Here is a 22,102-nt window from a genome sequence, read left to right as displayed (position 1 = left end):
CATTTTTGGTGGGAATGCAAGTTGGTACAGCCACTCTGGAAAACCGTGTGGAGGTCCCTTAAAAAGTTAAAAATTGAGCTACCCTATGATCCAGCCATTGCACTACTGGGTGTTTACCCCAAAGATACAGACGTAGTGAAGAGAAGGGCCATATGCACCCCAATGTTCATAGCAGCAATGTCCACAATAGCTAAATCGTGGAAGGAGCCGAGATGCCCTGCAACAGATGACTGGATTAAGAAGTTGTGGTCCATATATACAATGGAATATTACTCAGCAATCAGAAAGAATGAGTTCTCAACATTTGCTACAACATGGACGGCACTGGAGGAGATAATGCTTAGTGAAATAAGTCAAGCAGAGAAAGAACTATATATGATTTCTCTCATCTATGGAACATAAGAACTAGAATGATCAGTAGGGGAAGAAAGGGATAAAGAAAGGGGGGGTAATCAGAAGGGGGAATGAAACATGAGAGACTATGGACTATGAGAAACAAACTGAGGGCTACAGAGGGGAGGGGGGTGGGGGAATGGGATAGACCGGTGATGGGTAGTAAGGAGGGCACATATTGCATGGTGCACTGGGTGTTATACACAAGTAATGAATCATCGAGCCTTACATCGAAAACCGGGGATGTACTGTATGGTGACTAACATAATATAATAAAAAATCATTATTAAAAAAATAAAAAATAAAAAAAAATAAAATAAAATGGATCTTACTTTCAAAAAAAAAAAAAACAAAAAGACAAAAATAACAAGTGTTGGTGGGGATGTGAAGACAAGGGAACCCTGGTGCACTGCTGGTAAGAAAGCAAACTGGCATAAACACTATGGAAAACAGTATAGAGTTTCCTCAAAAAATAAAAATAGAACTACCATATGATCCAGCAATTCCTCTTCTGAGTATTTATCCAAACAAAACTAACTCAAAAAGATAGATGCATTCCCATGTTCACTACAGCATCGTTTACAATAGCCAAGATATGGAAACAACCTAAGTGCCTACTGAGAGATGAATGGATAAAGAAATCAAGGTGTACATATACACAATGGAATATTATTCAGCCATAATAAAGAATGAAATCTTGCCATTTGCAACAGCCTGGCTAGACCTCAAGGGCATTGTGCTAAGTGAAATAAGTCAGACAGAGAAAGACAAATATTATATGATCTCTCTTATATTTGGAATCAATCAATAAAACCAAGATCATAGATACAGATAACAGACTGTTGGTTGCAAGAGGCAGAGGTGGGAGGGGGGAGAGAAATGTGTGAACTCTCTGGGTTTTGTTTGTTTGTTTAGTTTAAATAAATGAAAATCAATAAATTAATTTAATTTAACTATATTTTAAGAAAAGAACCTCTCCTTGCTAAAGGATGTGAGCTCAAATGTGTTTCTATCACTGGGATTTGTTTTTTAAATGTTCCTTTTATGCTTACATTAGATGCCTCCAAGATCTACCAGAGTGGATTTTTTGGTTATTATTCTATCACCCAATTGCTTTTCTTACCCAACTTAATCATATTCAGTGTCTCTTTACACCTAGTCCTAAACCCTGTTTTTGTCTTCTATAACCAGATCTACATTCTCAAATGCCTGCTAGGTATCTCCATCTGCAAATGTTTTCAAAGCCTAACTAAATTCATAATCTCTTCTCCCCAAGGTCTTTCCTTCAGGGTTCCCTATTTCTGAAATAGGGAATACAAATCTTCCAAACTCGGTGGGCAGCCTTGACTCCCAATCTTTCTCCCCCAAAATTCTGCACATTGATCTACCACTGTACTTTTTCTGTCCTATCTTAGGGCAGCCCTTATGGCCTCCCTCCAAAAAACCAGGAGAAAGGGGCTCTGCTTTCTTGGTTCTTAGAGCCTTCTACTCATTTTCTTCCTGAGGATAGTTTATTTGAATTTTATGTTTGCATTTCTGTCTCTGACAGTAGATCATGATTGCCTTGAAAGGAGCTTTGTTTATGTACCTATGTATTCTGATTTCCTCCATATTTCAGTGTTTGGAATCAAAAAGATGCTGAATAAATGCTGTTTGAGTTATTTGCATTAATTGCACTAACCACAGTAAATGCGATGGCAAATGAAGACAATGCAAATACGATTTTTAAAACAGGATTTTCTTGAGTCTTCTGATTAGTAAAAAATAACAGAGAAGTCCAATGAGTGGGTTGGTGATAAAAAATGGTATAAATATATGAAGGAATAAAAATCTGAGGAACTTAGTAGTTTCCTAGATTGATGAAAATAAAATAAATTTAGAAAATACATGTATTTGAAACTTCAAATTATTGGAAGGAAATTATAGTATTTCAACCAGACTACACTGAAGACTGAACATTTACAATAAATTGTGTTTTTAAAATTATACTTGACAGGGTGCCTGGGTGGCTCAGTCGTTAAGCATCTGCCTTCAGCTTAGGTCATGATCCCAGGGTCCTGGGATCAAGCCCTGCAGCAGGTTCCCTGCTTGGCAGGAAGCTGCTTCTCCCTCTCCCACTCCCCCTGCTTGTGTTCCCTCTCTCACTCTCTCTTTCTGTCAAATAAATAAATAAAATCTTTAAATAAATAAATGATAAATAAATAAAATTATACTTGAGAAAAGGTAAAATAAAGTATTCATGTGTGGGGGAAAAAGTTGTTTCCACTGAGATTGCTAGGATGTGAATCTGGAGCTTTAGGCACCCATTTTGCCTACTGTATACTGAAAGCCTATCTGCAGAATGAAACCAAGCAGGACAAGCTAAGCTGAAAGATAGACAATTAGGGATAGAGATGGACCCATATTATATCATTTGTGTCCTGGATCTAGCCATGCCTAAAGCCAGCTATATCCCTGAACTTTCCAGCTATGAAAGTTATAAATTCTTTTAGTTTTACCTCATTTTAGTTGGATTGCTTTCACTTCCAACCAAATGTCCTTATTCAACATCACCAACCTTATCAACTTCCCCAAAATCATCTCTTAACTTAGAAAGAGGATTTCCCTTTTTCTGTTAATGAAATCATAATTGCCCCTATCACTCAGGCTCAAAAGTACAAAAGCATCTGTGTATTCAGTCAGCCACTAAATTTCATCATTCTATTCTCTTACATCACTTCCTTTTGTCCCTACCAATAAAATTTTCACCACTTTAATTCTGGTCTTCTTTATTTCTCTCACTTAGCAATAGTGTTATACATAGCACATCTCAATTATCACCTTCTCTTTGAAACCTTTTCTTATCTTCCCTGACCAAAACATCCCCCCGCCCCCGCTCTGCTTTTTCCTCTCCCTTTCTGCCATTCTTCAACCCATTCTCCTAGAACCATCTTGAGTCAGCTCGGGCATGATCATTTCCAGGATGCTGTTCCTGACTTGACTTCTCTTCTCACAGGTAGGGCTGAATGTCCTCTTCAGTGATATCCCAGGACCCTCCCCTTACCTCCTTCAAAGTTTACCACAGCCTAAGTCAAAATTATCCACATCATGTCACTAGTCTTAAAGCTTTTCAAGGGAAAGATCAATGTCAAATGGATTATCTGTCCAGTATATAGTAGAAGCTCAATAAATGCTTCTGAGCTTTTAAAGTGAATTGTGTTTCCCTCATCCTTGTGTCTCCATCATATAGTGCATGTGCAACACAGAGTAGCAGCCAGATTTTGTTGTTGGCTGGCTAAGAGAAGAGTCTTCGGCAATAGGCTGAATGTGTCCTCCAGGAAATTCAAATGTTGAAATCCTAACCCTAATGTATGGTACTAGGAGGTGGGGCATTTGCAAGGTAATTAGGTCACGAGGGTAGAGCCCTCATAAATGGGACTAGTGCCCATATAAAAGTGGCACTAGGGAGCTCTTGAACCCTTCTTTTGCTATATTGAGTACACAATGAGAGGTTGGCAGTCTGCAACCCCAAAGAGGTCCTTCACCAGATCCCAGCCATGCTTGCACCCTGATCTCAGACTTCTAGTCTCCAGAACGGTGAGAAACTAATTTCTATTGTGTATAAGCCACCAGGCTACGGCACTTTGTTACAGCAGTCTGAACGAAGACGCCTTCTCATCTCCAGTCTGACTGTGATTCTATCCACTCAACTCACCATTAAAGATTAATCTTGGCTCACAACCTTACTTGGTGGTGATTCCAATAATGCTTTCATTAACACCCTAGATTGCCTTTGCCTTTCCTCCTCACTTACTTGCCTATCCCTCAAAACCAGTTTTGAATTTTCCCTGTGCTTGCTTGCTCCGTAATACCAGCATCCACATTTACCTAATCATATCATATGTCTCCACTATACTCTAAGGTTGCCTGATCTCAGCCAGGTGCTCTGCATTGCTCGGCAACTCTTATATTTATCTTCAGCTGACCCCTATCAAATTCCCCATTGCAGCTGCTACAGAGTTTTTCCACTCTCCTTAAGCCCCAAATTCCGCCCCTACTCCCCACATGCTCAGCACAAGATCTCCTCTTCCACATAACTCGGGATACAATGTTACAACCATGAGATGGCTTGGCTTTCTTCATCCTCAACTCACAATTTTTCTATCCCTTTACACAGCCCTTCTCAGCTCATGCTCCAGTGAAAGAATTGCCCACCCTCCTTTGCAAAGCCAAATTCTCTATTCATACTATACCAATTATTTAATTTTTCTCCCTCTCTTTGGCTCCTTCCCTTTACCACACAAGAATGCTTAAACTTCTTCTGTCTAAAGAGTATTTCATTATTAGCTAATGTCTGTTGAGCACTTACAATGTGGCAGTGCCACTGGAAGCAGTTCACAGCAATCATTTTTACTTAATCTTAACAATAACCTTTGATGCTTTTGGTAGCATATCCCCTATTTTACAGATTAAGAAACTGAGGCCGGTATTGGGAAATTTGCTTAAGGTCACACAGCTTTCTATTTCCGTATACAACTTGAACTTTTCTAACAAATGATCTAAATTTAATTCTTCTCCCTTCTTTCCTTCCTTTCTTCCCCTGTGTTTCTACATCATAGCTCCAAAACCTTCACTGCCGTATCAATCACAGCGACTTAAGGGTAGGGACATCAGCACACTGCACGCACAGACACACACAACACCACTATTAACACTCCTTCAAAACAGACTCGTTGAAATGTTGAAAAAATAAATCCAGCCCTTAGGAGAATTATATTTAAAAAACAAAACACCACATAGCAGCAATGCCCTTTTCTCTTTCTCTCACTTTTATAAATTTTCAAGCACCAAGAGTTTAGAATTGTGCAAAAGAAACGAAAGCACTGAGGAGGTTTTCCTGGGTTTGAGAAGCACTCATAGCCTCGGTATTTTTCTTCAGTCACTTAACCTAATCCCATGGTCCCGAGCTTGGCAGAGTCTCCACGGCTTTCAAGAAGAATTCTGTCTGAACAAGAGGGACGAGATCAGGTCCAGAAAGGAAGAGCACACAACAGTATCAGCTGAAGTGCTTCCCCATCAGAAAGGCCAGGCTGACACCGGGTCAGCTGAGGAAACAAACATTTCTTCCATTGACAAGTGTTTAATTGGACATTTTGAAAATCTAATGTCATGTATGCAGATGCAAATGTTTGAAGAGTTGTTTACAGTGTAGTTTGTGCCAGACAGGCTCCAATGCCAAGCCAGCACACAGCCTCCCATTATTCTGCTGGGCTCGGCTTTTAAAGATGTTTCAGGGCTCTCTGAGCCTTGTAAATTTCCACATCCACAGGCTTATCTGTGTTTTCAAAGCACAGTCCTTCTTCCCCCTTCCACCCCGGTGAGTAGACATCAGTCCTCCTCCCGCCAATCTCCGCAACTGCCTGTCCTGGTTCAGAAAAGGCTTTGGAGAAATGATTTGGCAAGTGATTACTCCAGCTCTAGACAGTAGAGTGTTGAAGTTTTAGTCGTTTTTGAAAAACTAACAAAAAGAAAATGCCAGACTCTAGATCCCTGCTGAGAAACCAGGTCTTAGGTGATGCAATCATTCCAAGAATTATTAAAAAATAAAAATCCTGTCACTTGTTTTGCATTTGATAAGCTTATTTTTTATCCAATGGTCTTCACTGTATAAAAAGCCATAAAAATTATGATCATTTACTAATGAGTTCACTCATTCATACTACAAACATTGATTGATTACCTACTATGCTCACAGCAACGGCAAACATTTCAGATATATAGAAAGAAGGAATATGTCATCCTTGGCCTCAGGAAGCTAGTGAAAGAGGAAGGCAAATGACTATCATACAGAAGGAAAGAAATTTTCACGTACTTACAATAAAGTCATGATAAAGTACTGAAGGATTATCACAGGAGAGAATGAGGAAGAAATAACAGAGAAGATGGTATTTCAGCTCAACCTTATAGGACACATTAATTTTCATAGCTGTATAGTGGGAAGGGTATTTCTAGTCAAAGAACAACCATGAGCAAAGGTCTGAACAATTATAATTTCCCCAGAAACGATAAGAAGTCTAGGGAAGCTGGGGTGTTATAATGCACTGGGGAGAAATTGAAATACACACACATGCACACAACAAATGTATTTCCGGTCCCCTTTCACACTTACTGATTCAGGACCTACAGTTAAGGAGCACCTAGGAATCAGTATTTTTTAAAATTTTCCCAGGTCATGACATGCACTCAGGATGAGACTGGGTACAACACATACAGAATACATGGAGAAATATAGGAGGTGTTATGGGCTGAACTGTGCCCCACCCCCCGCCCCCGCCACCAAAATGTGTATGTAGAAGTCCTGTCCTAATCCGGTACCTCAGAAAATGACTCTATTTGGAGGCAGGGCCTTTAAAGAGGTCATTAAATTAAAATGGGGGCATTAAGGTGGGCCCTGGTACAATCTGACTGGGTCTTTATAAGAAGAGACTATTCGGACACACAGGCAGACCAGGGATATGTGTGAACAGAAAAAAGACTGTGAGGAAACAGCGAGAAGATAACCAACTGCAAGCCAAGGAGAGGGGCCCGGGAAGAAACCAAACCTGCTGGCACCTTAATCTCAGACCTCCAGCCTCCAGAACCATGAGAAAATCATCTTCTGCTACGTAAGTCCCCCCAGTCCGCAGTATTTGTGATGGCAGCCCTAGCAAACTAACACAGTAAGTGAAGAATGCACCCAGAAATATATTTAATGCCAGATTTTTAAGAACCTTAAATGCCATACTAGGTGTTTAGATTTTGTTCCACAGACAATTTCTCAAACCTTAGGTCTTTCAAGGAGGGAAGTAATACGACCCAGCCTATGATCCAACTCTTGAGGCAGCATGGAGGATAAAGTGGTTTAAAAGATTCTGCCTGGGCAAGGCAAGAGACAATAAGGGGTATGACTAGGGCAGTGACAGAAAGGATGGTGAGAGCGGGGAGACAGAAAAATTTAGGAACTATAACAGGTAGACATAAACAGCATTTGCTAACTTAGTAATTTTGGAGGATGAGGAAAAGGGGAGTTAAGGATAACCTCCCAGATTTTGAGCCCGTTTTGTACCCTGTATTTCAGACACATCACATTACCTATAATCCCATTGATTGAGGTGCCATTAACCACAAGACAAAACACAGAGAGAGCATATTTGGGAATGAAACTGCTGATGAGTTAAAAACCAGAGAAGAGAAATCAGAGAGAATTCAAGTGTAGAGATGAAGCTCTCTTGAGTACAGAGGAGCTCCTTAAAGCCACAGGGTAATGAGAGCATTGCCCTCACTTCCAATTTCAGCCCCAAAACGTAAAAGCTTGAAAGTCATCACTCCTGTCCTTACCACAATAAAGGAAACTGAACAAACTGAAAAGCATCAACTTTCCTTGGGCCTAGCAGGGAACTAAGGATGCAGAGTAAACCACCACCTTAAAATCTGAAGAGACAGGTAAACCCAGAGACAGGTAAAGCCCAGACCAGCTTACCTGGAGCAGAAGCCACTGGAGCCTTAAACTGGTAAGAATACCTGCGTGGTAATGTTGACAGAGTGCTGGACACTGAGTCTGGACTACCGTGAGAGTGAGAAACACCTCAGGCCACCGTGCGGGTCAGGTTGAGGGCACCGGGGATTCCAGCAATCTTAGAGAATCATAAGACAACTATGACAAAGGAGCAAAGACAGAAGGGAAACTAAACTACCAATCAATATAACAATAGTGGCTGATATTGACTGAGCACTTCCGGTGTGGCAGGCCTGTCCTAAATGTTTACATTTCTTAAGCCCACAACAAACCTACAGAAAAATGCATTATTTTTTCTATTGCTGCTGGAACAAATTACCACAAACTTGGTGGCTTAAATAAAATAAACCTATTAACCTACAGTTCTGTAGGTCAGAAGTCCAACATGGGACCCCCCCCCCCCAGGTAAAAATCAAAGTGCTGGCAGGGCTGCATTCCTTTTGGTGGCTCTAGAAGGGGATGTTTGCCTTTTTCCAGCTTCAGGTGGCCACCCTCATTCCTTGTCTCATGGCCTCCTTCCACCATCTTCAAAGCAGACAATACTGCATCTCTCTGGCCAGTCTTCCATAGTCACATCTCCCTAACTCTCTGACTCCTCTTCTGCTCCTTCTTCCACTGGTAATTGGGCCCACCCAGATAATCCAAGATGATCTTTCTACTTTCAGGTCAGATAGTTAGCAATCTTAATTCCATCTGCAACCTTAATTCTCCTTTGCCACATAATCTATCATAGTCATGGGTTCCGGGGAATAGGGCATGGACACAAGCAGTTATAATCATTATTTTCATGTTACAAATGAAGAAAATGAGGCATAGAGAGCCTATGTAATTGGTCCAAGGTCACACAGGTGTTGCTGGCAGAGCTGAGATTTAAACACAGGAAACTGGCCCATATTCTCAACCATTAAACTCTAGAGAACATGGGTGCTACTGAGTGATTTGTTTAAGTAGTAAACTCTAAAATTTAGAATGAGTAGGTAATGAAATGTCAGAATAGTGCAGACTTCCAGGATTTGCCCTCTGCGTCTCAAAGAGCTTAACTGGGGTTGGCGACCCTCCATAGATTCTCTACTCTTCCTATGGCCCCGGGTTTTCTGTAAACTTTAGTTCAGAAAAGCTAGTGAAAAGAAAAACCCTGTTAAAAAACAGCCAAATGTTTGAGACAGTAAATTTTGCAATATAATACACATGGCATTGATGATTTACAACACTTAATCAAATGTAACAAGTGCATCTTTGGATTAGACATGGATAACACAGACCCGATATATTTTGATAATGGTAACAGAATCTCAAAATGATGTTCTGGGCACAAAAAGGACATGTGTATACGAAGGTGGCAGATGACTACATGAGTGCCTTGACAGCACCATGAAAGAAAGAGGATGTTTTCTTTTTGTTGTTTCAACCTAGTCCAAAACTAACTGAAAACAGAGGCACTAGGCCAGCAGGACTCTAGAATTCACTGAAATCTTCATTTGACTTTTTTTTAACAATCTTTCATAAATGTTCCAAGGAAGAAATGAATTTTCTGCAAATAAGAGATTTTATATATATATATATGTATATATGATAAAAATAAGAGAGACCTATATAATGTGCACATATATACATCACACACATATATATTCACATATAAATAACTGTATTATCTTATTAATATTAAGAATGTCATATTATTGGAACTTCCTATATCCCTGTTCGTCCTTATGAATTATATTCTTCAACTTCATTAGTTACATTATTCAAATCCTACCATTTACCTTTTGTGCCTATTTCGTTTGCCCTGTAACAACAGATCTTAAGGTATTCCTATAAACTGGTCATCTTCTCGCACTTCTGACAATTTCCTTTATATATTTTGAGAGTAAGTATTTTTAAATGCTTGGCCCATAAAAAGTCACAACTATTCTGTCTTCCTTACAGATTTTATCTTTCAATAACATAAAACAAGCCTGGATCTAGTGTTAATACTCTTTCCTTGGAATTATAGCTGATTTCATTTTAAAAATGATGTAGAATTTAAGGCCCATAAGAGTCTCTGGTTTCCCTACCCTGGCCGATTCTGTTTACATTTACATTCACGACTGCCTCTTGTGGGTCCCACCATCACACCAGGGCAGTGCCAGTGCTGGGCTTTTCTATTTCCCAGCTGAGCTTCACCCTACCCAATGTCCTATTTGTCCATGCTTTGTAAGCAGTAAAGGTAGCTAGATGGATTTAACTGCAAATCATTATGTACAATGGTCTCTAATGATTAAGGGATCCAACTCCAGTTCCCCATTTCCATACACGATACTCAAATTAGAAAAGTCTTCAACATATAATACAATCAACATAGATGTAGCTTCCTGCAGATGTGTCTTGCTTTAAGCAAACCCCATATTTGAAAGTCTGGATTTCTCTAGACAAATATATTAAGGAGTGATTAATTGTTCACTTTATAAAGGGGTTATTTGCCTCATGAAAGATTTAATTATTAAGACATATTGTAGATTCTCTTATTGCATTGAAAGTATCATTAGATTTCTACAAATATTCTCTATATACAATCCTTCATGACCATCCCCACAGTATATAGCAGAATTGGTGCTAAAGATACTTTCTATCACTGCCTCATCCTGAGAAATCTTGGCTTTGTTGGCCTTCAAATATCATCTGCTTTACTTTTACATGACGTGACACAGTTAGGGGGTGGGGGGGGACACACTATAAAAGGCCAGGGTTCCAAGGCAAAGCAAGGCTCTGATACAACAGACAGAGCAGCAGACTGGAAGTCAGAAGGCTTGGAGCTCTTGCCAGCTAGCAGAGCTGAGGCAAACTACAGCCTGCTTAATACTCAGATTTTTAGTTTATAAAAGAAAGGTAATAGTGCCTGGCTGTACCTACTTTTCAGGGTTCATATAACAATCAAATGTAAAAATTCTTCCTAAATATAAGGTGCCATGCTAATGTAGTCTTTTTTCCAAGCAAGTCTAATACCACAACACTAAGAGAACACTATATCAATCTCCCTTTTTCTTTGTTAGCAACTATTGGTCATAGAACTCATTAAATGTTCTGAGAGTTCCTCCTAATCATTATCCTTTTCATTTTATCTTACTCTACCTCTTTTATTCTTCCCTTAGTTCAAAGTCTCCCAACACTTTCTCTGCAAAGTAAGATCAAACCCTTTGCCCAGCACCTCTGAACAATCTCCTATTTGTCTCTTCCTGACAAGCTGAATAAGAGAAGAAACCAAAGCCTGTGATATTCTTACCATTAAAGAAATACAGTTATTTTGAAGAGCCTGCTCAAATTTCTTCTCTATATTCCAAGTCTGCCTACACCTGTGTCGACAGCGATCGGTCCTCTCTGCTACACTCCTGCCATTTGCTTACCTGCGTTCCTTTGAACCACTCCTGTCTATGTCACTCTATTTCGGTTTCTTTTGATGGCTTATAGTAATCCCTTACGCTTTGAGTGTCCAACTTCTTTTCCTTCACTGGAACTTACATAAGAATTGGAGTTCTATCAAACACATGAAATGTGATGCAATGGTCATTAGCCAAGTCCAACATGGTTTTCTTTTTCCTTCTTTTTAAGAGATTTATTGAATTGATTTTTCTTTTCAGACTGAGGACCAGTGGCAATGCTTGGCAGGTCCCAACTGTATGATGTCGCAGTGCAGCTACAGTCAAGGCTGTATACTAGGAGTCTCCCCTGGATGTCCCATAGTTGTCTCTACTCACTGCTTTTCTCTTGAAACCTCCTCGTCATCTTATATTGATTAGTCTCTTTAGTGGCATCTGCATTCTTCCAGCCAAGCAAATCCCAAACCTCAGAATTCTTTTCGGCCCTATTTCCCATATCCAGCTGGTCATTAAATCCTGCCCTCTCTACTTCCTGAATATCTTTCAAACCTGTGCTAGTTTAGACCCTTCCCCTATTTCATCTGGGCTATAGCAACGGCAGCCTCATGGTCTTCCAGCCTCCTGGCTTTTCCATCTCCAGTTCCTCCAAAGCATTATTGCTGGAGTTATTTTCTAAAGAAAATCCAATCATAAAACTCCTCTGATGAAAAACTCTGCTTAAAAAAAACTCTGAAACAGAGTATCCACGCTGTGATAAAATCTAGATAACATGGGGCGCCTGGGTGGCGCAGTCGTTGGGCATCTGCCTTCGGCTCAGGGCGTGATCCCGGCGTTCTGGGATCAAGCCCCACATTGGGCTCCTCTGCTGTGAGCCTGCTTCTTCCTCTCCCACTCCCCCTGCTTGTGTTCCCTCTCTCGCTGGCTGTCTCTCTATCAAATAAATGAATAAAATCTTTAAAAAAAAAAAAATCTAGATAACATGGCCCCACCCTCACACGATCTCTCTACTGAGGCCACACAGAACTCCCATCTCTCCCCAGAAACGCCACGTTCATCCTTGCCAGGCCTTGCCAATGTAGTTCTCTCTGCCTGGAATGCCCTTCTCCCTCCTCTTGGCCCTCAGGCTTCAAAATCAAGGTCAAAACTCACCTGCCTTCTGAAGTCTTCCCCAGCTCTAACCATATCTCTTTGCTAGGAGAACGAATGCCCCCACTTTAACATCACCCTATAGGGCAGTTATCTGCAGAATGGTCACTTTCCTAATTAAACTCTGTATCTCATTCATCTTAATCCGACACACAGTACACACTCAATAAATGGCCACCAAAATTAACATGTGCTAAATAAAATAATAACTAAAGAAAAAATTCCAGAGACCTAGAAGCACACAGGTCCTACTTTTTCCACTGCATTAAAGGAACAGGGCCTAGGAGTAAAGAGAAAGGACTAATAATCTGACTGAGGCAAACACATGAATGGGTTGTTTGTTTTTAAAAGCTAAGTGGTTTAGGGAGGGTAGGGGGAGAAGAAAGTACATTTTAAAGCTCTAGCTCCAGGGCAAGTAATAAAAATTGTTGCTTTAATGTTTTTTTCATAATATTGTGAGCAATGGGAAGGTCTATTCTATCACACCAGCCTTCAGGGCAGAAAGTTTCAGCCTCCTGAGCTAAATCAAACTGGCATGTGCTCTCAGTTTTTCAAGCGGCCACCATAGGTCTCTGCCTTCCATGAAGCTAAACTTGACTGACAAAGAAGAAACAAAATAATTTTCCACTTATTTTATGGGCCCCTCTTTTCTTCTTTTTGTTCTCATCAATTACTTATAAGGGTCCTGCAATCTTATCCCTGGATTACAGGGATAGAGCTGTTGTACTTTTCCTGCAATAGGAGTTGTTGTTCTTATAAAGGAGGTTGGGAGGCAAAGCCTTAACAAGGACACAAAGCTAGCCCGGGAAATAATAATGCTCTGTACTCACAGTCCAAAGCTCTTAAGCTGATGCTAGCTCTTGATGTCACCCATTTTACACTCCCTAAATTGGTTAAGTCTGAACATGTTGAAAATTAGGATGCATGTGCATTTAGGTCAATGTATCAGAGTCTACCAGAGTCCCAGTGGAATTCAATAATTTTCAAAATGATATAACAACCAATTCTCTATAATTCAGTCTTAATCATTCCATCCCCAAGCCCCCATCCTAAATTCATTTACCCACAATGCCCCAGAGTTATATATACATATCCCAGAACATACACAGAGACCTCATTTTCTAACATGACACAGACTCTCCTAGCAGAGACTGCCTATGTTTCTGGCAGAAACCCTGACTCCAACTGTCTATATTTTGAGTACTTGACTTTCCCATTTTCCAAGCAGTTTCTACTTAGGAAGGTTGAATGGGAATCACAATACTATCTAGCTCTTAGGTTTATAGTAAGGATTAAATGGGGCAATATAAATAAAAAAATTAAACATAACAGTGCTTGCTGCATGGTCAGTGACCCATAAATATCAACTTTTGTTACATTCCATGCCTGAACAACACATGACCTCATAAATGGCTCTTTGGGAAAAGAGTTCAAGAAAGTTGGTCTTTTTCACCAAGTACCACTTTTGGCCCCACTTCTCCCAATAGACTTGAAATAACTGAAGTAGGTAACATTAATTTTATTTTACTTAACACGTTTGGGACTTTGTGTTTGTTAAATGTAGCATGCAAAAAATATTTTAATATGTTTGTAAAATGACTTTTTAAGTGCCATTAAAAAAATCTCTAAGGCCCTTCCAGCTCCAAAATGTTGTGATCTATAATAACTAATTTCAAATGCATGCAAATTAATAGTGATATAATTCCCCAGATACACTGGAGATATATGGCACTGTCAGTCTGGGCTGCACTGGAAACAAGTTAGATCCAGGCCCAGGAGCCTCCGGCAACGCGGAGTAAAGTCTTGCCTCTCCTTCTCCCCACCAGCCAGCCAGGAGTCTATTATTCTCTTCTTGAACCCCCAGATCCTTTTGCAACAGATGCGGAGAAGAATAAGGAATAAGCTGTAATTTGCAGAGAAGAAAGTAGGGCCAAGATTCTACAGAATCCCAAACAGACAGGCTGAAGTGAGCAGAATTCCATGAAGTCACCTACATTTCACCTTTGACCCCTGATGAAAGAGAATCCTAGAAGCCTAACTCAGGAAAGGGCCCCACCAACCCTCCCTCATCTTGGGAGATTAAGAAACTGAGACCTACAAAGATCAAATGACAAGTCCAAAGTCATCTGGCTTTTCTGGAACTCAAGTCTGGGAACCTAGAGAACTGATGCAGTGACCAATAGTATTAACCAGACTCAGCCTATGTTACTTCCAAAGCATCCGCCCAGGCAAATGTCTCTCATTTTCCTCTCTGGGCTACATTCAGCCTTCTTCAGCCACTCACGAATCAGCCAGTACCTATCTCAGGAAAACAAACAAGATTCTTCACAAACTTGAATTCAAGAGAAATGTCTGATTTTACAAACAAGTTACTAAAATCAGAGTCATGTGTTTCTACCTCTAGATTCACCCTTATCTTACAGAAATACAGTAAATAATATTACAGTGACGATGATTCTTCAAAAGTCCGCAGCAGAAAACAAAACACAAGCAAGAAAAATCCCCGGCGTATTTTAATCAACGCATTTACAAAAATCTACCCAAACTGGAAATATGAGGGGGCGCTTCCGGTGATTATTTCCTTAAAAACAGTATAAAATAAAGTTCCTTCTAAGTGAATGGCTCGATTTACGAGAGTGCAACATTAGCACAACTTTTTGGAAACCAACCCACCAGAAGATGGGCTGTAGTACACCTGTCTTCCCTGCCTGCACTGTATTCCTTCCTAGGCTGGCATGCACCTACTGAGTGTCCACTCATCAGTTCTGTTTCGCGGGCACTGGCCCATGCCTTCCACGGCTTAGGGAGCACCACCGAGTCCCTCCCGAGCCAGCCAGGCTCTGCCCTTGTGATTAGGAGTCTGAGCGGAGCCTAGGCGCGCACACCAAAAGCGAAAGCACAAGGTAAACGGCGGGAAAACAACTCCAAGGAGCTCGGATAACGCGCCCTGGAGGCCTAGGGAAGAGGGGCGCCCGTTGCAGACGGGGGAAGGGCAGCCCCGCGGCCTGCGGGAGGGCGCCGCTCTGGGCAAGGCCCCGCCGCCGCCGCCCCCGCGGCACTTGCGCAGCATCCTCCTCCATTCCGACGCCGGCGCTCGGCTTCCCGTTTCTGGGCCCGGTCCTCGGTCGTCACGGAAGCCGCACGGCCCGCGCGTCCCCGTGGCCTCCCAGCCCCGTCCGTCCGTCGCTCCCACGAATGGGCGACTTGCAAGGCCATCCCCGGGGCCCGCACCCGCTCAGCCCGCCCGCGGAAAGAGCCCGGGCCTCGACCCCGCCGCCCGCGGGAACGGCGGGCTGAGGCGAACGCACCTGTGGGGCCTCTTGGGGGCGGCGGCGGCGGCGGCGGCACCCGGGGCCAGACTTGCGGCCCAGCTTTCAGGTGGCGGCGGCCACACCCCTGACGCGCCCGGAGCCCTCCGCGCCGTCTGGTGACTGCGGCCCTGCCCCCACTGCGCCGCGGGCGGAAAGGCTCGGCGCTGCCTGCCGAGGGGCTGGGGGGCACCGGGGTCGGGGGTGCGGGGGGCACGGCGGCCGGGACTCCGACTCCAGAACGCCAGGGGGCCTCGGGCTCAGGCGACCAGAGGGCCACAGGTCGACCGGATGGCTCCTCACCTTCTGAGTTCTGGCGCCCGTCGGAAAATTGAGAGTCACAGGCTGGGCCCTGCGCCCCTAGCCCCTGCTTGTTTATAGAGGGACGGAAGAGACTGAGGAGCCGCCCTTCCACCCTGGCGGGTCCCCACGGCCTGGGGTTCTGGGCCACCGGGTGTTTCGGAAAGTGTGTAGCCTCAGGTAAGGCGAAAGACGGCAGAGGCGACCTGTGCTTTGATGAGTGGCTGTGCAGGTAGGGAAGGACGGGGCTGTGAGGCTGAAAGGAGAACGTGACGGGTTAGGGCCTGTCTCCGAGCCTGGCAAACGAAGGCTGGAACCCCAGGCTTTGCTGTCAAACGCTGATTATTAAACCGTTATCCCCCCCCCTCTCCCAGGCCTGGGTGGCTCAGCCAGTTCAGGGTCGGCCTTCAGCTCACGTCCCGACCCCAGACTCCTGGGATGGAGTCCTGCCTTGGAATCCTGCTTCTTCCTCCGCCCGCCACTCCCCCTGCTTGTGCTCTCTCTCTGGCAAATAAATAAATAAAATCTTTTAAAACAACAACAACAAACAAAACAACGTTATTCTCCCATTTGGCCCGCTGCAGGATTGCTAGAGAGGTGGTGGGGTTAGTCGTGCAGGGGATAACCCAAGCTGCGAGATCAGGGTGAGTCGATTCTCTTCCGTTTATGCATTATTTGTCAGAGGGTGCCCAGGAACAAAAGACACTCATCTGAGCACCTGGTGTAGCTTATCTCAACAAGTCACACGCATTCCTGGTCACAGAGAGTGTGCTCAGGTATTTTCAACGTATTATGTTTTGATAAATTTGAATTTCTTTGTTTAAGCACACTCATCAAATACAAACAGTTATCTTTGTGAAACACAGAGCAATTCAGGTCTCTCCTCATAACCAGAAAAAAAAATCTTTTAATAAAAAATAAAAGAGAAAAACGACATGCTCACTGGGGGAAAAAAGTGTAAAGCGTGCAATGTCCATTTACCTATATACGCATAACCCTTAGTTAATAATTTCTGTGAACTTTTATTAACCCTGTTGCCCGTGGAATAAAGTATGAACTTTGAGACATTCAAGGTTCCTAGAAGTTCCTCACAATGTGATTCTGACCCACTCTTGCGGGTTCATCTCTGTGGTGCTATATCCAGCCTCATTGAATTACTTTTTTCTCAAAACTATCTGGGGCACAGGACAAGTTTTTATTCTTTTCAATCAGTCATGGACTGTTATTTTTGTAAGATGCAATTAAAAACTTGCTACAGAGGCGCCTGGGTGGCTCGGTGGGTTAAGTGGGCAGACTCCTGATTCGGGCTCAGGTTGTGATCTCGGGGTCCTGAGAATCTGCCCCCCAACTTGGGCTCCCGGCTCAGTGGGGAGTCTGCTTGAGGATTCTCCCCTCCCCCCCTCCACCCTGCTTGCTCGAGTTCTCTCTCTCTCTCTCTCTCAAACCAATTAATCTTTAAAAACTTGCTAGAAAAAGTGGAAACAAGGCACAAAAACTACAAGCCCCAGTTTTCATTATGAGTGTACAACAAGTATACAAGTGTAAAATTTGTTTTCTTCTAATTTATAAATGTTTACTCTCAATATCTATATTTATCTCATTGTGGACCAGTAAGAACAGTTCACAGATTGGCAGTGATCATCACACTTTAAGCGGCACTGACTGCTGTTCTTTAAATGTGTCAGATGCTTTTCAACTTCTGGGCCTTTTCTCATGTTACTCCTTTAGTGCTGATCAAAGTCCTTCTCATTCAAAGTTCATCTCATAATGTAATAGTAATAATAACTTAATGTTTATTGAGTGCTCTATGCTAAGACTTTTCATGCATTAACTGTGAATTTTTATCAACCCTATGAGCTAGGTATTATTATTATTATTATTATTATTATTATTATTATTATTATTCCTGCTTTAGCAAGCAGGACATTGAGGATTAAAGAAGTCAAGTCACACAACTAGTAAGGTGCAAAATTAGCATTCTAAACTGAGCCAACCTGATTCCAGAGCCCATGCAGTCATCCACAATGCTGGCCCACCTTCATGAAACCTCCCATTTGCTTTGGAGTTAAAGTTAATCACTCCTTGCTTGTACTTCTACAATATATTTTTCCCTGTTGGTTTTCTTTCACATCTGTTTCCTACACTAGGCTTTAAGCTTCAGAGTGACATTTGTGATATTTGTGTAACTCTAAGGCTCTTAGTGCTGCTTTCTCCAACAGGAACATCCTTTATGCCCTCAATTCTGCTCATAACAACCCCTGGAAAGCAAGCTTCTCCTTATCCTTTTATTACCATATCTTTTGTGCTTACTTCACGTTATAATTATTTATGTCTGCATCCCCCGTTAGATCACAGATACCCAGGACATTCAGGTATCATGTCAAAGATATTTGTATTTATTTAATTGAACTAGCACTTCCAAAGCACTTATGATATGCCAAGTACTGTTCTCAGAGCTTTACAATCTCATAAACAGCCCTATAGAGTAGGTATTATTTTATCACCATTTAACCCAGGAGGAAACTGAAGCACAGAGAAATTACTAGTAAGATACTAGCAAGCAGCAGAGTCAGCATTCCCAAGCCCGGTAACCTGGCTCCAGACTTGATTTCTCAACCATCGCATTGTACTGATTTTCCATTACACCAGGTGGTCTTCCTGCTGAAAACACTTCAATGCCTTTCTACTCCTCTTAGGATAAAAGTGAAACTCCTTAGTAGAGCCTTCAAAACTCTGTGTGGCCTTCGCTCTGCACCTGCCTCTCCCACCAAGCTTCCCAGCCCCCTCCTAGCCACACTTGTTCACTTTCCTTTGCTCCTGAGGTTCCTGCTCTCTCTGACCACAGCACATGTTCCTTCGGCCTGCAGTGCTATTCCCTCACCTTGTTCCTTCCTCAACCCAAAATCAGCCTTTAGATTTTTAGCTCAGGAAAATCTTCTTAGACTAGGGCAAATATCTTCTGACACATTAAAGCATTTTTTGTTTTTAACATAATTATTTTATGTTGTATATGTGAATATTTGACTAAGGTCAGTCTCCCCCTTTGAACACTGTAAGCCCCAGGATGGCAGGAACTGTCCGATTGCCCCACCTTTATATCCTCAGCGGCGACAATGGTATCTGACCCAGAGTAGGCAGTGAATAAATATTCACTGAAGAAATGAAGAAATGAAGAGTGTTATGAAAACTTTGGAGGGTCACAGTATTGTGCTGCTTAATGTTTACCAACCAATTAAAAAAAAAAAGACCTGATTTGTACCATTTGCCAACTTCTATGGCATAAATACTCCCTCCATGGCCAATTTCGAAATGCCAATATGACATCACGCAACACTGAAGCAGGAAGTGATGTGAGCAATTGGCTTTGACGGGTTGTACCAGCTGGCTCCAGCACACCACCGGATGGGCCCCAGAGTAGTGGGGCAGAGACTGGTGCACAGAGCCCAGGAAAGCTGCTTAGGGATCGAAGCTGGGATTTGAAATACGAGTGGAAGACAGGTTTGGGAGGTAGACACATGTGTGGAACAAACTGACAAGGCGTAGGGGGGTGGAGAAGGAAAGGAGAACGTTCAGAGGGGCTGACACGTCCATTGGAAAAGAGTGTTGTAAATCTTGGTAAGGTTCAGGCTTTATCCTTATGGGAGGCACCAAACTGGCTTAAGTGGGTCTGTGGTATGGTGAAGTTAGCATTTTGAAGAGCTTGCCGCTGAGGATATAAAGGTGGGGCAAGCAGACAGTTCCTGCCACCCTGGGGCTTACAGTGTTCAAAGGGGGAGACTGACCTTAGTCAAATATTCACATATACAGCACTATGCCGACCAAAGGGGTCGGGCATAGTGTAGCCACCCAGAGAAGAGATGCTGATGAACAGAATCAGGACAGAGATGAAGAGACAGTGTGGAGGGAAGACTATGAAAGAAAGCCTGGAGGAGGTTTCAGAAGGTGGGACCCCACACCCCAGAGAAGGGAACCAACCACACAAGCCAGTGTGCCCTGCACTGGGGGCCTGGGGGCTGGCCTTGATGATAAGCAGAGACTTTAAAGACAGGGAGACAGGGCGTGGATTCTGAGTTACCCACTTTTTAGCTGTGACTGGTCATTTAAACTCTCTGGGTTTTCAGCTTTCTTCTCTGCAAAAAAGGAAAAGAAGAATACAATAAAAATACCTCACATGACAATTCTGATGCTACAATGACAAAATGGATGTCAAGGTAACTGATGATGTGTGGCACAAAACAGGTATACAACATATTGTAGAAATTTAGCAAGAAAGAAAGAAATAGGAAATAAGTCAGGCACCTCCTGGTTTATATGAGTGGTCTTCAAATGTGAATACGTGTTCCCTTGGGAAAGCTGAAAGGACTTAATGGGGTGACCAATAATATCATCCAAACTGAGATAGTTAGAGAGTGACAGGGGGCACTCTTAATAATTACACCAGGACAACAGGAGCGTGCGGTCATCTTAGTACTCGAGGACTTTCCAAGAGGCAGACAGACACGGAGTTTTAAGTCACCAGTTTCAAGATCCAGAACCTCAAAGCTCATATTGTCTCCTTCCAAACGTTGATTTGCCTGAAAGGTGTCTTTTATAATTGCCTTTCTCCTCCTTTCCAAAAGAAAAAATTCCTCTCACATACCCCACACCTCTCCAAAATGCATTGCCCTGAGGGAAAAGTCCCAGAAGCCAAGCTAAGGGGCGTTTTGATATTTCCTTTAAACAAAGTTGCATAAACACCTGTGACTCCCATGTATCTCACGAAGATTCATTTCCAATAGCTTACATTTATGTTCAATATTTATTAAATTGTAATATATTTGTATTTTAACAAATTATTAATAAATCATAAAATTTAAATAAATAAATTTAATAAATTATATTTAATAAATATTTAATAAATTATTCCCCATTTAATAAATTTTATTTTAATAAGTATTTTAAAAATTTAATGAATTATAGTTTAATAAATTTCATTAAAATTTATTTTATTAAGTGTGTAATATATTTATATTTAAATAATTACTATCAGTAATTAGAATAATTCAATTCAGAGAAAAAATTATAGCACAGGAAATTTTTTTAAAGTTTTTATTTAAATTCCAGTTAGTTAATGTACAGTGTAATATTCATTTCAGGTATACAATTGAGTGTTTCAACACTTCCGTGGTGTTCCGTGGAACACCTGGTACTCATCACAAGTACACTTCTTAATCCCCATCACCTGTTTCACCCATCCCCCACCCACATCCCTCTGGTAACCATCAAGTTTCTTCTCTATAGTTGAGAGTCTGTTTCTTAGTTTGCCTCTCTCTCCCGTCCTTTTTTCCCCTTTGCTCATTTGTTTTGTTTCCTAAATTCCACATGTGAGTGAAATCATATGGTATTTGTCTTTCTCTGACTTATTTCACTTAGTATAATACACTATAGCTCCAACGACATCATTGAAAATGGCAAGATTTCATTCTTTCTTATGGCTGAATAACAATACTCCATTGTCCTATATATGCTGCCTCTTCTTTATCCCACGTCATTTGATGGACACTTGGGCTGTTTCCATAGTTTGGCTGTTGTTGATAGTGCTGCTATAAACACTGGGGTGCATGTATCTCTTTGAATTAGTATTTTTCTATCATTTGGGTAAATACCTAGTAGTACAATTGCTGGATCATAGAGTAGCTCTATTTTTAACTTTTTGAGGAAACTCCATACTGTTTTCCAGAGGGCCTGCACCAGTTTGCATTCCCACCAACAGTGCACAAGGGTTCCCTTTCTTCCACATCCTTGCCAACACCTGTTGTTTCCTGTGTTGTTGATTTTAGCCATTCTGACAGGTATGAGGTGATATCTCATTATCATTTTGATTTGCATTTCCCTGATGATGAGTGATGTTGAGCATCTTTTCATGTGTCTGTTGGCCATCTGTATGTTTTCTTTGGAAAAATGTCTGTTCATGTCTTCTGTCCATTTTTTAATTGGATTACTTGTTTTTTGCATGTTGAGTTTTATAAGTTCTTTATATACTTTGGATACTAACCCTTGTTTGGATATATCATTTGCAAATATCTTTT

The 22,102-nt window shown here is 41.8% G+C and overlaps 1 protein-coding gene across 13 annotated transcripts in view; it reads right to left on the bottom strand.

Moving 5' to 3' along the window:
* The window catches only part of CPQ (carboxypeptidase Q), a 440,125-nt gene extending 423,788 nt beyond the window's left edge, over positions 1 to 16,337 (bottom strand). For 8 of the 13 annotated variants that reach the window (XM_057308083.1, XM_057308093.1, XM_057308087.1 and 5 more), the window contains exon 1: positions 15,735 to 15,898. The gene's annotated coding sequence lies outside the window, so the exon portion shown is untranslated. Of the gene's footprint in view, positions 1 to 7,891; positions 8,046 to 15,734; positions 15,899 to 16,037 lie in introns of those variants that run through there. The other 5 variants (XM_057308088.1, XM_057308086.1, XM_057308090.1 and 2 more) reach the window with 5 other exon arrangements.
* Positions 16,338 to 22,102: the final 5,765 nt, after the last annotated feature.

Source organism: Ursus arctos, unplaced genomic scaffold, assembly GCF_023065955.2.
Source record: "Ursus arctos isolate Adak ecotype North America unplaced genomic scaffold, UrsArc2.0 scaffold_6, whole genome shotgun sequence".
Lineage (NCBI taxonomy): Eukaryota > Metazoa > Chordata > Mammalia > Carnivora > Ursidae > Ursus > Ursus arctos.
This window is presented reverse-complemented; position numbering and strand designations above follow the sequence as displayed.